Genomic DNA, 14,386 nt, shown 5'->3' with positions numbered 1-14,386 from the left:
GGTTCCAAATCGGGAATGGAGTACATCAAGGCTGTATATTGTCACCCTGCTTATTTAACTTATATGCAGAGTACATCACACTACATTCTGGGCTGGATGAAGCACAAGCTGGAATCAAGACTGTCAGGAGAGATATCAATAACCTCAGATACACAGATGACACCACCCTTACAGGAGAAAGCAAAGAGGAACAAAAGAGCCTCTTGATGAAAGTGAAAGAGGAAAGTAAAAAAGCTGGCTTAAAACTCAACATTCAGAAAATAAAGATCATGGCATCTGGTGCCATCACTTCATGACAAATAGATGGGGAAACAATGGAAACAGTGACAGACTTTATTTCCTTGGCCTCCAAACTCACAGCAGATGGTGACTGTAGCCTTAAATTAAAAGATGCTTGCTCCTTGGAAGAAAAGCTACAACCAACCGAGACAGCATATTAAACAGCAAAGACATTATTTGGTGACAAAGGTTCATCTAGTCAAAGCTATGGTTTTTCCAGTAGTCATGTATAGGGGTGAGAGTTGGACCATAAAGAAAGCTGAGTGCCGAAGAATTGATGCTTTTGAACTGTGGTGTTGGAGAAGAGTCTTGAGAGTCCCTTGGACTGCAAGGAGATCAAACCAGTCAACTCTAAAAGAAATCATTCCTGATTATTCATTGGAAGGAATGATGCTGAAGCAGAAGTTTCAATACTTTGGCCACCTGATGTGAAGAACTCATTGGAAAAGACTCTGATGCTGGGAAAGATTGAAGGCAGGAGGAGAAGGGAACTACAGAGGATGAGATGGTTAAAAAGCATCACCAACTCAGTGGACATGAGTTTGACCAAGCTCCAAGATTTGGTGATGGAAAGGGAAGCCTGGCGTGCTGCAGTCCACAAGGCCACAAAGAGTCAGACATGACTGAGAGACTGAACTGAATTGAAAGGAACACATCAATCATTTCCGACACGCTCATCTTCTGATACCATCACATTCAGGGCCAAAGTTGCAACAGATGAATTTTGTGGGGCACATGAAGAGTGAGCCAGCACTCCCCATGCTAGCTAGCACATGAGTTCTTTCACAGACACTTAACTTGGCTACAACTTCATGGTCACTCCAGCCCTGATGTGAGATGGAGGCTCCACAGAGGCATTGGAGAAACAGACTTTCCTTCATTATGACAATAACAGGCCAAACCCTTGCTTCTCTTGGAGGAAAATTAATGCCTTGAAGGCCTGCTCAGAACAGACCCAGACCCTGGGGGAGACATGGGGCAAGGACTCAGAACCTGAGGCCGTTCAGCTGGAGAATTGTGGGCCCAGGGTAAGAGGTGGAAACCAGGGCCTAGACACCATCAGGGGAAGCAGAATGTGTGTGTGCTTAGTAGCTCAGTCGTGTTCAACTCTTTGTGACCTCATGGACTGTGGCCCACCAGGCTCCTCTGTCCGTGGGATTCTCCAGGCACGAATACTGGAGTGGGTTGCCATGCCCTCCTCCAGGGGAGCTTCCCAACACAGGGACTGAACCCAGGTCTCCCGCATAGTAGGCAGATTCTTTACGGTCTGAGCTATTGAGACACCACAGAAGCAACTTAAATGACAATCGAAAAATGAATGGATAAAGAAGATGTGGCGGGGGCTTTCTGGTGGGACAGTGATAGGAATTCTCCTGCCAATGCAGGGGACACAGGTTTGATCCCTGGTCAGGGAAGATCCCACATGCCACAGGACGACTAAACCCATGTGCTTTGGAAGCCCAAGCAAACTAGAACCGGTGCTTTGCAACAAGAGGAGCCACTGCTATGAGAGGCCTATGCACACCAACCCTGCTCTGTCTCCTAAAGGCTGTCCTTGTTGCCCAGGAGGTTCCCTGGATCCTGGGGCCGAGACGCTTTAGCTCTTACTGCTCATTCTCTGACATTTATTTTCCTTCCCCCTTCAAGGAACCTCACACTGATCAGAATGGCCATACTGAAAAGTCTATGAGTTTGAGTAGGCTCCGGGACTTGATGATGGACAGGGAAGCCTAGCCTGCTGCAGTCCATGGGGTCACAAAAATTCGGACATGACTGAGTGACTGAACTGAACTGAACTGAAGGAGGCAAAAACTGTAAAAACAGGTACCAAAGTTATTACTGGAGACATACAGAAAGAGTTCGTTTATTTAAGAGGGAAGCAAGGCGGAAATATACACCCAGAAAGGAGTGCAGGCGTCCTGAATGAGCAATACAAAGAAGCTAGGCTAGGGATTTAACATACACATACATGTCTCTATCTTCCCTGGTGGCTCAGTTGGTAAAGAATTTGCCTGCAATACAAGAGACCCAGGTTCGATCCCCGGGTCAGGAAGATCCCCTGGAGAAGAAAATGGCAATCCACTCCAGTATCCCTTGCCTGAAGATTTCCATGAACAGACGAGCTGGCAGCTTACAGTCCATGGGATCCCAAAGAGTCCGACATGACTGCGTAACTAACCTTCTTTCACTTTCACTTCCATACATGCATCTTTTCTTCCCCAACTGTGATGAAGCCCATGAGATGATGCATCTACTGTGTCACTGTAACCAGAAAACAGACTCAGGATTCATGGGGTCTGATCTCCTGGATCTAAACTGAAGAGCAAGAGAAAGGCAGACAGAGCACCTGTCGCGCTTCCTGGGAGCACCATCTCCTGCAGAAAAGAAAGAGGCTTTGGTCCAGGAGGCTGAGGAACTCCTGTCACTTTCCTGGGGCTACCCTTCCCCAACTCCCCCTCCAGTCCCACCCTCACTGAGGGGCCCCTATGTCCTCCACCGTCACCCCCACCCCAGGCCCAGCAGCTTCTTGTCACCTCCTGGCTTCCTTCTTGCATCACAGAGTCACCCCCTGCTTAGGCTCAGGACTAGAGCCATTGAGGAATCAATCTGCTCCCTTTACTCAGGTCTGCATCCTCCCCGAAGAGGGCCTAAAGGACCAGGGAGCAGGTCCGGGGAGGAGGGGCCTTGCTTCCTGACAGCCTTGGGGGGCTGCAGGCAAACCTCCTTCCTTTGCTCCCCTCTAGCCTCTGAGCCAGCAGCACACACAGCTCTCAGGACCAGGGTCCCTGCCCCCCATCTCTTCCTGGTACCCCCAGCTGGGCGCCTCCACCCCAGCTCAGGCCCACCATCCCCAGGCACCTCTGCTCAAGGCAGGGCCGCTCAGTGATGGAGGCTCTGGGTCCCCAGGAGGCTGGTGACCTGCAGGCCACAGGCTGAGTCACAACTACTGCTGCTCCAGGAACACAGGCCTGGCCTCAGCCCTTCCCACAGTCTCTGCTGTGGGGCTCCTGCCTTACCTGCATGACCCAGGCCACTTCCTGTGAGAACAGGCCTTTGGAGTTGGGTCTGCAAAGGCCTTCCCACCCCTTCCTCCTGGGATGAGAGCCCGGCCCCTCTCATCTTGGCCCCCTGGGTGGGTCCCCTCCCTGCTGACACATCATGTGGAGCCCCCATGCGGCTCTCAGCCCCCGTGAGTCCTGCCCTCGCCCTGAGTGCCTGCTGTTCTCACACCACCTACCAGGGGCCCTGCCAGCCAGCAGTCTGTGCTCAGTCAGGGGACTTGGCTGAACCCTTTAAGCATCAATAGGCCCTCAGCCTTCCCGTGCCCCAGCCACCCCTCACTTCCCACTGTCATCTGACAGTGAGGACCTTTCAGAACTGAGGCCTGATATTGTCCGAATTCTGCTCTCAGGTGATATGGGGTCTTCTTCACCGGCTCATTTCAGGATGAGGAGGTTCACGGAGGGGCAGGGGTTGGCTGGGATTCACCTTCCCTGGCCTCACACCAGGCCCTGTGCCCCTGCCTTCCCTCTGAATTCTGCCCTCAGTACCTCTTCTTGTAATGGATACAGACTAAAACGATGATTATGACTAAACTGGTGAGAACCCCGGTGGGGATCCAGATGCTGTAACTGCTGTCTGGGGCCATGGGCTGCATTGTAGAGGGTCCCGTGGTCTGTGATCCTGCAAGGAGAATAAGAGTGAAGCCCTTGTCCAGACCCCAAATTCAGCACATGCCTGCTCGCCCCCCTGACCCAGGTACCCCTACTGTGCAGAGAGTTTACACACATCACATGGAGGCCCCTGAGATAGATCCTCAGGTGAGATGGGGGGAAGGGAGGAGCCCAGTCTTCATGGGGCTCTGACAGCTAATGGGGGAGCAAGGTTTCCAACACAGCCACTCAGTCCTGCTGTGACATCAGAGACAGTGACCTGAGGATGGAGTCCTCAGGAGTTGACAGTAGAGGTGGTATTGACAGATTTCCAGAAGAAAGATTGGTGACATTTGAAAGAAGATTCTGGAAAGAGGGAACAGTAAGAAGGAGATTGGGATCACAGAGATGCTCTCATGTTTAGGATCCGTGGGAATCCATGTTCACTCGTCCAAAGGCCTGTGCTGTGAAGAGAGACATCAGGAGCTGGAAGAGGAAGGAGGATGACAGAGCATCCCCGGGCCATTGTTCTCCCAGGACAGCTCACCTCTGACGCATCATTTACACACACACAGAGGGGTGGGTCCATGTCACCATGAGAGAACTACCACTTTCTCCTACTCTTCTCACTTACTCGTGGTCTTCAACATTTTCTCCCAGCTCAGCAAGAAATCCTGATACCAGCGCTGACAGTCTGCCATGGAGACATTCTTGAAGAACTCTGTCACAGCTCTGTCATTATCCCACTTCTCTTTCATCCGCCTCCCTTTAGAATGAACCATTGTCCAGTATCCACTGTCCGAATCAAAGAGGAGGCACAGTTGTCCATTGAAGCCAAACTGCCAGGATCCACTGATGTGTCCGTTGTCTTCTTGCCAGCATGTCATCCTGGCCTGCAGGGTCAGAGGGCCTGACCCCACCGAGGAAAAGAAAGAGCTCAGCCTCTGAGCTTGACAGATTCGTTGCCCAACCTGGGTCCACCTCCCCTGGGCCCAGCTAATCTGGCCCTGGTCTCTCCTGCAACAGCGGCTCTTTCCACTGGACTACTAGGGAAGGGCAATATCCTCTTTTTTTTTTTTTACCCAAAAACAGTGGATGCACCTAAGCCCCCAGTCTACTCCTCCTGCATTTGGACTTTCTAACTCACCCTTGTCTGTGTGTTTCTCCGGTGTAATGTCAGGCATCTGCTCCTTGAGCAAGTCCACAGTGTCTCTGAGTGTGTCAGTCTCTGTTTCCCAAGCGTTCATACTTTTCACTTCCTCTCCCAATGGACTCAGGTACTTGATCTTAGCTCTACCACAGTCATAGGAGAGAAAGACCTTTTGATCAACTTCTCCTTGAACCTCACACCACGGCTGACCATCTCTGGGCCGAGGATCGATGGTGAAATTATAGGAAAGAGAATGAGCGTCTGTGAAGGCAAAACACAGTGAGGGTGAGGTTGGGGAAAAAGACCCTGAGGCCCCTTCCCCCATTTATGTGAGAGCAGAGTAAAGTGCAGGGCTGGGCTGACAGAGCCATGACACCCCACAACACACACCATACAGCCAGTGCCCCTCCTCTCCTTGTGGAGAAGGAGTCCCCTGCCTGGCAAATTTCACACATCCTGAGTGTGTCCCGTTGTCCACCAGGTCTGATCCTAGCATCATAAGCTTTGCAGAGACGTGCCAGGCTGCTATGCAGGAAAAGCCTAGATGACAGAGGACTGTCAGAATCTAACCCCGTGTCCTGTGAGAGATGGGGAGCCTGAGGGGATGCTCCTGAGGAAGCACGATCACAGGGAGAGGGGCAAAGAGGGGACGGGTGAGCATAGAACCCCAAGTTGGTAAAGGGAGAGTTCACAACTAGGGGTCACAGGACTTAGCAAGGCCGGGGAGACACTGCTGATCTCCCATTAGGATGGGTCTTGGAAGCCTGGAGAAAGGCCTGGCCCACATGGCATGAAAGAGAAAATCCAGAACTTCTGAGGCAGGTGGTAGAGGAGGGATCATCTGCCAGGGGGACATGGTATGAAAGGGCAGGAAAGTGTCCAGGCCACCAGGCGCCATGGGAAAGGCTGATGGACTCCATGGAGCCTGAGAGGAAAGTGTGGATGAGAAGCATCTCCAATAGTTCAAGGATGACTATTGGAAATCAGGGATAGTGGTAGGAGACCGTGTTCCTGTGGGCTTCCAGCAGGAACAGGCTTGGAAAATGGGGAAAGATCAGATTCCAGGTGGAGTGTTGTATGTCAGGAGCACAGTTGGTACAACGGTCAAAGTGATTAGTGAAAGTGACTCAGTCATGTCTGACTCTTGTGACCCCCATGGACTATACAGTCCATGGAATTCTCCAGGCCAGAATACTGCAGTGAGTAGCCTTTCCCTTCTCCAGAAGATCTTCCAGACCCAGGAATCAAACCCAGGTCTCTCGCATTGCAGGCGGATTTGTTACCAGCTGAGCCACAAGGGAAGCCCAAGGATACTGGAGTGGCTAGCCTATCCCTTCTCCAGCAGATCTTCCCGACCCAGGAATCAAACTGGGCTCTCCTGTGTTGCAGGTGGATTCTTTACCAACTGAGCTATCAGGGAAGCTGAAAGTGATTAGAGAGTCCCAATGCCAGCCAGGGCCTGACTGCAGAGAGTACAATGCTGGCTCATAGCACAGGGTGATCCTAGAGGCAGAGAGATGGTCAGTGAACCTGGATGCAAACTGCTTGATTGAGAGACAGAAAACAAGGAGAGACAAACACAAGACTGGATGATCAGTAGGCTGAAAGCAGCCATCCCTACCAAACATCCCTACCAAAATTTCCAGAACCAAGCTACTTCTCAGAAGGCATCACCAGAGAAAGAAGCCACGTCCCAGTGAGGAGGGCCCTTTCATCACCACAGCAAGTGCAGAAGTCCTTCGCTACTCTCCCGATGAGCCACACGGTTATTTACTGGGGTACGTAAGCCCAGCACTTTGGCCACCTGAAGCAAAGAACTGAGTCATTGGAAAAGACCCTGATGCTGGGAAAGATTGAAGATCAGAGGAGAGGGGATGACAGAGGATGGGACAGTTGGATGCCATCACTAATGCGATATACATGAGTTAGAGTAAGCTCTGGGAGTTGGTGATGGACAGGGAAGCCTGGCGTGCTGCAGTCCATGGGGTGGCAAAGAGTCAGACATAACTGAGTGACTGAACTGAACTGGAACTGCAGAAGGAGAAACTACTCCCACACTCATATGGGACCCAGTGTGTTACTCACACCACGCACAGGAACGGTAGCATGGTCATGGCCCCCGTGCTGTGAAGCGATGCTCCAAGGACCAGGCAATTAATAGACACCTGTGCCAGGTCCTGCTGACAGTGGTTATCTCTGGGTCCACAGATCCACTCAGTGTCCATTGCACACGTCCTGGACTTCTGACACGAATGCACAGTCTGTGTTGTTAGTAAACTGCCATGGGTGAGGTACCATAGTCATGAATTCCACATTCATTCTTCTCACCCTGACTCCCCATCCCCCGATAGTACATGGAGACAGTATCATCTCCTGGAGGAAATAATGAAAATGAGTACCAACCTACAATCTCCCTAGGCCTGCAGAGCTGTGGTCCCTATCTTATCTCCACTGAATTACCACTGAGGTCCTAGGTTCCCTCTAATGGTACATATGACACATTTCAGGCTTCACAGACCCTAGGTCTCTGCTGCAACTGCTGTCCTGGCACAAAGTCAGTCACAATTGATGAATGATGAGTGTGGCTGGACCTGCTTCTTGGGCAGATGACCCAACAGAACCGGTGACATCATAGCTTCCTGTGTTCAGAAAGGTGCTACATGCTGTAGGTGGCATTTTGCTTGGAGGCTCACAACACAGACTCCTGGTGTCCTGAAGAAAGGACATACCACTTGCAGTGAGAAAGCCCATACCATTCAGTGCGGCTCCTGGTATGGTCCTGGGGCCTGGCAGAGATGAGGCCTCTGGTCATGGAATGTCAGAGCTGCCCATCATGATCTGGGCTCACCAACCCCAACCATTAGTTCAGATAGGCCAGCCGTCATAGGATAGAAGTGATTATGTGGCTTGGCATAACCAGGGCCACAGGGAATAAATAAGATGTGCCAGCAGGTGACCTAGGCCTGACACCAGAGTTGATACAGGTGTGCTCACACCTGTGGCTTCACACAGTATCCCCTATGGCTCCTTGAACCAAGGAAGCCAGACTACAGCAGAGGTGGCGCATTAGCCCATAACAGCCAGATCCACACTCCTATCACACTCCCACCACCAGAAGCTACAAGGCAGGACACGGTAAGTTTCTGGTTCATAAACAGACAACTGAGGCAGCTCTTGGATGCTTCTCTACGGGATGGGTCACTCATTCCTGGGGTCAGAAACCAGGACAGTGGACAAGTCTGGTTCTCAGTTGATTTACACATTATATTTGACTCCTGCTGCTCCACAAACGTGGAAGGTCCTTTTGCACCCAGAGACAGATACCAAATGGCCTAAAGAGACCTCGAGATTTACTTTCTTCTGCAGAAAAAAATCTGTCAACTCCTACCTTAATCAATAACCATTATAGGCTGCTGCTGTCCCAATTCCTAGACACTATGAATGTGGGACCAAAGCGTAGAAGTGGGGATGCCCAGCCTCACCCTCGAGCCCTGTGTCATACTCTGGGAAACCCTGTTCCTGTCCCTCCTAAGTTAGGTCCTGGGGGTCTGGTCGGCGGGTTTTGCTGGGTGAGTTATCAGACAAAGGGATAAGATGCCAGTTGAGAGAGGGCATATTTAGATTCTCTTCAAGAGATAGGAAGCTGTTGGAGGCCCTGGGCTTCTTGGGACCATGGAAAAGTGGGTAATAAATGGTCCTGTAACCAAAAGGGCTCTAGGGGGCCTTGGTGGGAAAGACCTGCCCCCCCCACCCCACATGGTCTCTGTCTGCCTCTTGTTTGTAGAAAAGTTTCAGTCAGCCAGGCCTCCTGTGAGTCTCACAACAGTGGTTTAACAGTTAAGGATTAGAACATGTGAAGATGGAGAAACGAATACTCCTTGTGCTGGGAAACTGGTAACAATTTAGACTGTGACCAGCCACATAGCAGTGTCATGAAATTACCAGTTCCCTGAAAGATAACAAAGAGCTGACACAAGCCTCAAGTTGTTTCTACAGGAAGCAGACACCCAGCACATAAAAACTGCTGGCTGCAAGCACACAGACCCCCAGACTGGTTGAAACCATAATTTGGTGGTGCGCAAACGTTCGCCTTGTGCCAACCACCCTGACTGTTCTCAAGACGCTGATGCGCCCCACAGCCGCCACCTCTGCCCCCTTTCTAACCTGGAAACTTGGAGGCAGTCTGAGGACATTAGGTCACTATTTCCCAGGGCTCCTGAACAAACCAGCTTCTCCTTTTCCACCACTTGTTACCTTCACCAGTGGTAGGATCTGGGTCATAACCAGCTTCAATTAGTAACAGCCTGAGCTGTCTGGGAGGAGCTTTGACTCCAGGGAGGTGCTGATCAATGGCTAGGCATGGAGAGCCTTCCTTGCGATGCATATGTAATTTTTCTTTTTTTTTTTTTTAACCCAACACAACTCAGGCACCAATTCTGTGCATAGCACTGTTCTACGTGTGGTAAAAGGTATTCTTAACCTTAAAACATGATTGCACCTTCTGGAATTGTGTTATCTCCTTTTCCAGAAAGTAAAAATAAATAAAATCACCATTGTTTACTATTGACCTGCCCCAAATCCACTTCTGGCTCTGAGAAATGCTGCTGCTGTTGCTGCTGCTAAATTGCTTCAGTCGTGTCCAACTCTGTGCGACCCCATAGATGGCAGCCCACCAGGCTCCCCCGTCCCTGGGATTCTCCAGGCAAGAACACTGGAGTGGTTTGCCATGTCCTTCTCCAATGCATGAAAGTGAAAGTGAAGTCTCCCAGTCGTGTCCGACTCTTAGCAACCCCATGGACTGCAGCCTACCAGGCTCCTCCGTCCATGGGATTTTCCAGGCAACAGTACTGGAGTGGGGTGCCATATGCTAGGATCTGCCAAATTTAAGATGTTTCAGTTAATTCAGCTCCTACTTTCCCCAAAGTAAGAAGGCAGAACTCCTCTTTATTAAAAAAAAAATTTAAAAGGCAATTTTTCATGAAAGCGTAGTTTCTGTTTCTACTGTATTTTTCTCTTTTTTTCCTTTTATTTTTTTAAGTTTTCTTCCTCCAACACTGCCTTTTCCTGTACAAGGCAATAGCATTTTTTCGGTTTTTTTTCCCCTAAGTAAAAGTATTTTATCTTATAGACAAATAATTCCCAAGACTAGTAATAAATATAAAAAAGAAGAAGAAGAAGAAAGAAACTTAAGGGTTTCCCTGGTGGCTCAGCAGGTAATGAATCCACCTGCAATGCAAGAGACCCCAGTTCAATTCCTGAGTCAGAAAGATCTGGAAAAGGGAGAGGCTACCCACTCCAGTATTCTTGAGCTTCCCTGGTGCCTTAGATGGTAAAGAATCCACCTGCAATGTGGAAGACCTGGGTTTGATCCCTGGGTTGGAAAGATCCCCTAGAGAAGGGAAAGGCTACCCACTCCAGTATTCAACCCTGGAGAATTCCACAGACTATATAGTCCACGGGGTCACAAAGAGTCGAACACGAGAGAGCAACTAAGCCCAGCACATTCAAGGGTGAATCAACTACATTACTTTGATGAAGTAAAAACTAAAAAGCACTTGGCACTAAGCTAGTCCAAGTATTTGTGTTGAAACAATTTTAAAAACTATTTATTTTATAATACTGTTTATAACTTTCTTGGTCAAAATATTTACACAAACATTTTCAGTAAACCTAATGAAAGTGTTATCTAGAAAATATCCCACATCATTAAGTCTGTCTTAGAAAGTTCAGATGCTATGGCATTGCTAAGGCACGGTGTTCTGGAAGACAATGTGCTTCTGCGGTGCTGGGTGATGTATGTGACTGGCTGGCTCCAAGTGGGCCTCAGCAGGCACCATCCCCCTGATGCTGGGGGACTGTGAGAGGACAGTCAGACACAGGCCCCCAGGGCTGCATGGAACCCTGTGAGACACTGGGCCAGCTGCTGGAACTGGGCTTCTCCTCCGAATCTAAGGCCCAGCACAAGCCATCACAGCAAATGGTCATCAGGACACTTGATAGGCTGGGCTATTTGATGACCTTCTTTCACATCTCTAAAGAGTCGACATCTGTGTAGGGTATTTGACCCAGAGCCATGAGCTCCTACACTATCACTCTGAAGGCCCACACATCACTAGCACTGGAGAACTAAAAAACATTATTTTTTTAATATCTATCTTTTTTTGGCTCTATTGGGTCTTAGTTGTGGCACTTGGGATCTTTTTGCAGCATGAAGACTCTTAGCTGCAACATGCTGACTTCTTAGTTGTAGCATGTAGGATCCAGTTCCCCGACCAAGAATCGAACCGGGCCCCTTCACTGGGAGTGTGGAGTCTTAACGACTGAATCACCAGGGAAGTCTGGAGACCTCATTCTTAACCAGACGTTCATGAGCCATCCATCGATCCCACGTTTTCATTGTCCCTCAGACAGTGAGAGTCCATGGGGAACAAGGCTCTGGAGAGGGGCTATCTGTACTCTTAACTTGAGGTTGTCATCAATGGCAGAGCTCCTAGCAGCCAGGTCTTTGTGGAGGACTTCTCTTCTGACCAGGTAATCCATTCCACAGGCAATCTGACCTTGTGGACCAAGTCCTGTTGAGAAGTTGCCTGAGGATTATTGGCCTCTACTAATTTGTGCTGGAGGCTCCCCTGGTGGCTCAGACAGTAAAGAATCTGCCTGCAATTCAGGGGACCCAAGTTTGATCCCTGGGTCGGAAAGATCACCTGGAGAAGGGAATGGCCACCCACTCCGTTATTCTTGCCTGAAGAATTCCTCAGACAGAAGAGCTTGGCGGGCTACAGTCCATGGGGTGCAAGAATCGGACAGGACTGACTGACTAATACACACACACACACACACAATTTGCAATGCTGTGAAAACTATTTAGGATTCTCCCAATTCATGTAAGGCAATATCACCAGGGGTTTTCTCTATCTTCTATACACACAAGGGAAATAGGAGGAAGATTTCTGTGATGAAGATCTCATAGCTTGCAATGTTCAGTGAGCATCATTGTCACCTGAATTTCAGAAGCTTAATCTCTGTTTTTATAAACGATTGCTGTTCTTTATTTGGATCTTTTTCATCTACATAAATCCCATGGAAAATACGCCCTAAACTACCTTCTTGGAGTACATCCTCTCCAAGGATAGAGTTATCCTCTCCTTGGATATTTCAATATCCTTCACCTTAGCTTTGGCCGCTAAAAGAGTGGCACTTCTCAAAACACTCCTCTACCCACCCACAAGGTAGGATAAGGGGATGGAAGTACCATTGTTGGGTGTGTCTCCTCTCAGATACTGAGTCATCTGGGACATGGCTGAGACAACCCTTGGGATCTACTGGACACTGATGCTGTCTTCCAGTTCAATTCTTGTCACACTATGAAGGTGCAAAACAGCTAATATTATTACTACAAGAAATATAACTGCACGGCAAACCCCTGCGCTGATATAAAACACGCGGGTAGAAGAAGCTGGAGCTGCATGAACAGGATCATAAATAGTTCTGCTTTTTTGTAACACATTTTCCTTCTTTTCAAATTTTTGAAGAAGGGAAGTTTTTGAAGAATTTACTGTCAAGTTGAGCTGCATTTAGTATCATAACCTCATCATCTACTTTGCAGAAAAGGAAAGCTAGAGCCAAATCACTGATATAGTGCGTGGATATCCCCCTACCCCGTGCCCCTCGCACGCCCCACCACCACCAAGCAGAAATGCTGACCTGGGGCAGGTCCACGAAACTGTCTACCTGGAAACCTGCTTATATTCAACTTGGACTCTGCAGGCCAAGTGAAAGGCAGGACATCTGTTTCGCTGGGTACGAAGAGGTTAAAGGATAGGCGTAGTGTCCAACAAGATCACTTCTCTAATAAAAAAAGTTCTGCATCTAGACCAATGAGTCAGCGCACGTGGTCCCTGATCAGGAAGAGGCTCACACCCGCTCCGGGATTGGGGAAGGAACCGCGCCGCGGAGCCCGGGGATCACGAGTAAGGCCGCGCAGCGGAGCCCGGGGTTCGGAGAGGAGCCGAACCACGGAGTCTCGGGAATCCGGGAGGAGCCGCGCCGCGGAGCCCCGGGATCGCGGGTGGAGACGCACCGCGGAGTCTCGGGGATCTGGGAGGAACCGCGCCGCGAAGCCCCGGGATCGCGGGTAGAGCCGCACCGCGGAGTCTCGGGGATCGAGGATGCAGCCGCGCCGTGGAGCCCAGGGATCGGGGAGGAGCCGCGCCGCGGAGCCCAGGGGCCGGGAGTGGAGCCAGCAGCTGCGGCTCGGACAAGAGCAACTCAAGCACGTTTCACCCGGAAGCGCGCCGCCGCCGCCGCCGCCTGGGCGCCGGGGTCTGCTCTGCGTTTATAACTTACCGCCGGGAAAGAGCGCGGTCCTTCAAGGGCCGGGAGATGGAGGGACCAGAAGGGTCTCTGTTGCACAGGTCGGGGCGGGAGGGTGTGCTTTTCGGGGTGGGTCTGGGTCCCTTCTCCCTGGGAAGGCCGACTGGTCCCAAACGGCCCTGCTCCAGGGCTCCCACTTCCCAGGGGTGGGCTGCACCCTTGGGGGGTTTCGGCCGCATTTCCTGCCGCGTCCCGGCCCCCTCTTTTCCCAGCGTCACCTTCCAAACTCCCGGCATTACTACTACACCCAAGGCACCCCTGTTCTGGCCCAGAGAGCCGGGAAGAAGCCGGGAGGAGCCACCGAGGAGCAAAGGGGCCGAGGGAAGGGAAAGAGGAGGGGGCGGCGGCGACACGCTGCAAGAAGTTTCGCGAAGCCCCACGGACACCACCCCCATCCCCTTTCCCCCATCCAACCTCCTCGCGTTCCCCAGCAGGTTCATCCCCGAACTCACCGCTGGACGTCCCGCTGAACAACACAATCAGAAGCAAAACGAGGAAGTCAAGACTGCTCTTGGAGCCACCCATTTCTCCCTTTGCCACCTGGATCCCAATTTTGCAGGAGTGCGAGGCTGCCGAGTCAGAACCCGCGATCCTCTCCCGCTAGCCCACAGCTGTGGCCTGGACCTCCGCCTCTGCTCTGACTGCCTTGGCGGCCCCTCTGCCGGAAGGCCCCGCGCAGGTTACCGCGAGGAGGCTCCTCGACCAGATCTGGGCGGGGACTCCTGCCTGCTCCCTCACTCACTTGCCTGCCTTCTTGTAAACCAGCCTTCCTGTAAAGCGGCCTACCTACCTTTTACACTGGGCGCCCACGTGCGCTGGTTACAGGAGACCGAAACGCTCTTGTTCCTTCAATTCAGTTCGGTTGCTCACTCCTGTCCGACTCTTTGCGATCCCATGGACTGCAGCACGCTAGGCCTCCCTGTCCATCACC

The 14,386-nt window shown here is 50.9% G+C and overlaps 1 long non-coding RNA gene and 2 pseudogenes across 1 annotated transcript in view; all 3 read right to left on the bottom strand.

Moving 5' to 3' along the window:
• LOC139184970 (uncharacterized) overlaps positions 1-14,386 on the bottom strand; it is a 55,249-nt gene that overhangs the window by 30,572 nt on the left and 10,291 nt on the right. The window lies entirely within an intron of this gene.
• LOC139184957 (UL16-binding protein 3-like) lies at positions 2,128-14,174 on the bottom strand (annotated as a pseudogene).
• Positions 5,358-13,895, bottom strand: LOC139185007 (tyrosine-protein kinase RYK-like; annotated as a pseudogene).

This window comes from Bos indicus, chromosome 9, assembly GCF_029378745.1.
Source record: "Bos indicus isolate NIAB-ARS_2022 breed Sahiwal x Tharparkar chromosome 9, NIAB-ARS_B.indTharparkar_mat_pri_1.0, whole genome shotgun sequence".
Lineage (NCBI taxonomy): Eukaryota > Metazoa > Chordata > Mammalia > Artiodactyla > Bovidae > Bos > Bos indicus.
The sequence above is the reverse complement of the archived record's forward strand: the minus strand, read 5'-3'. Positions and strand labels throughout refer to the sequence as shown.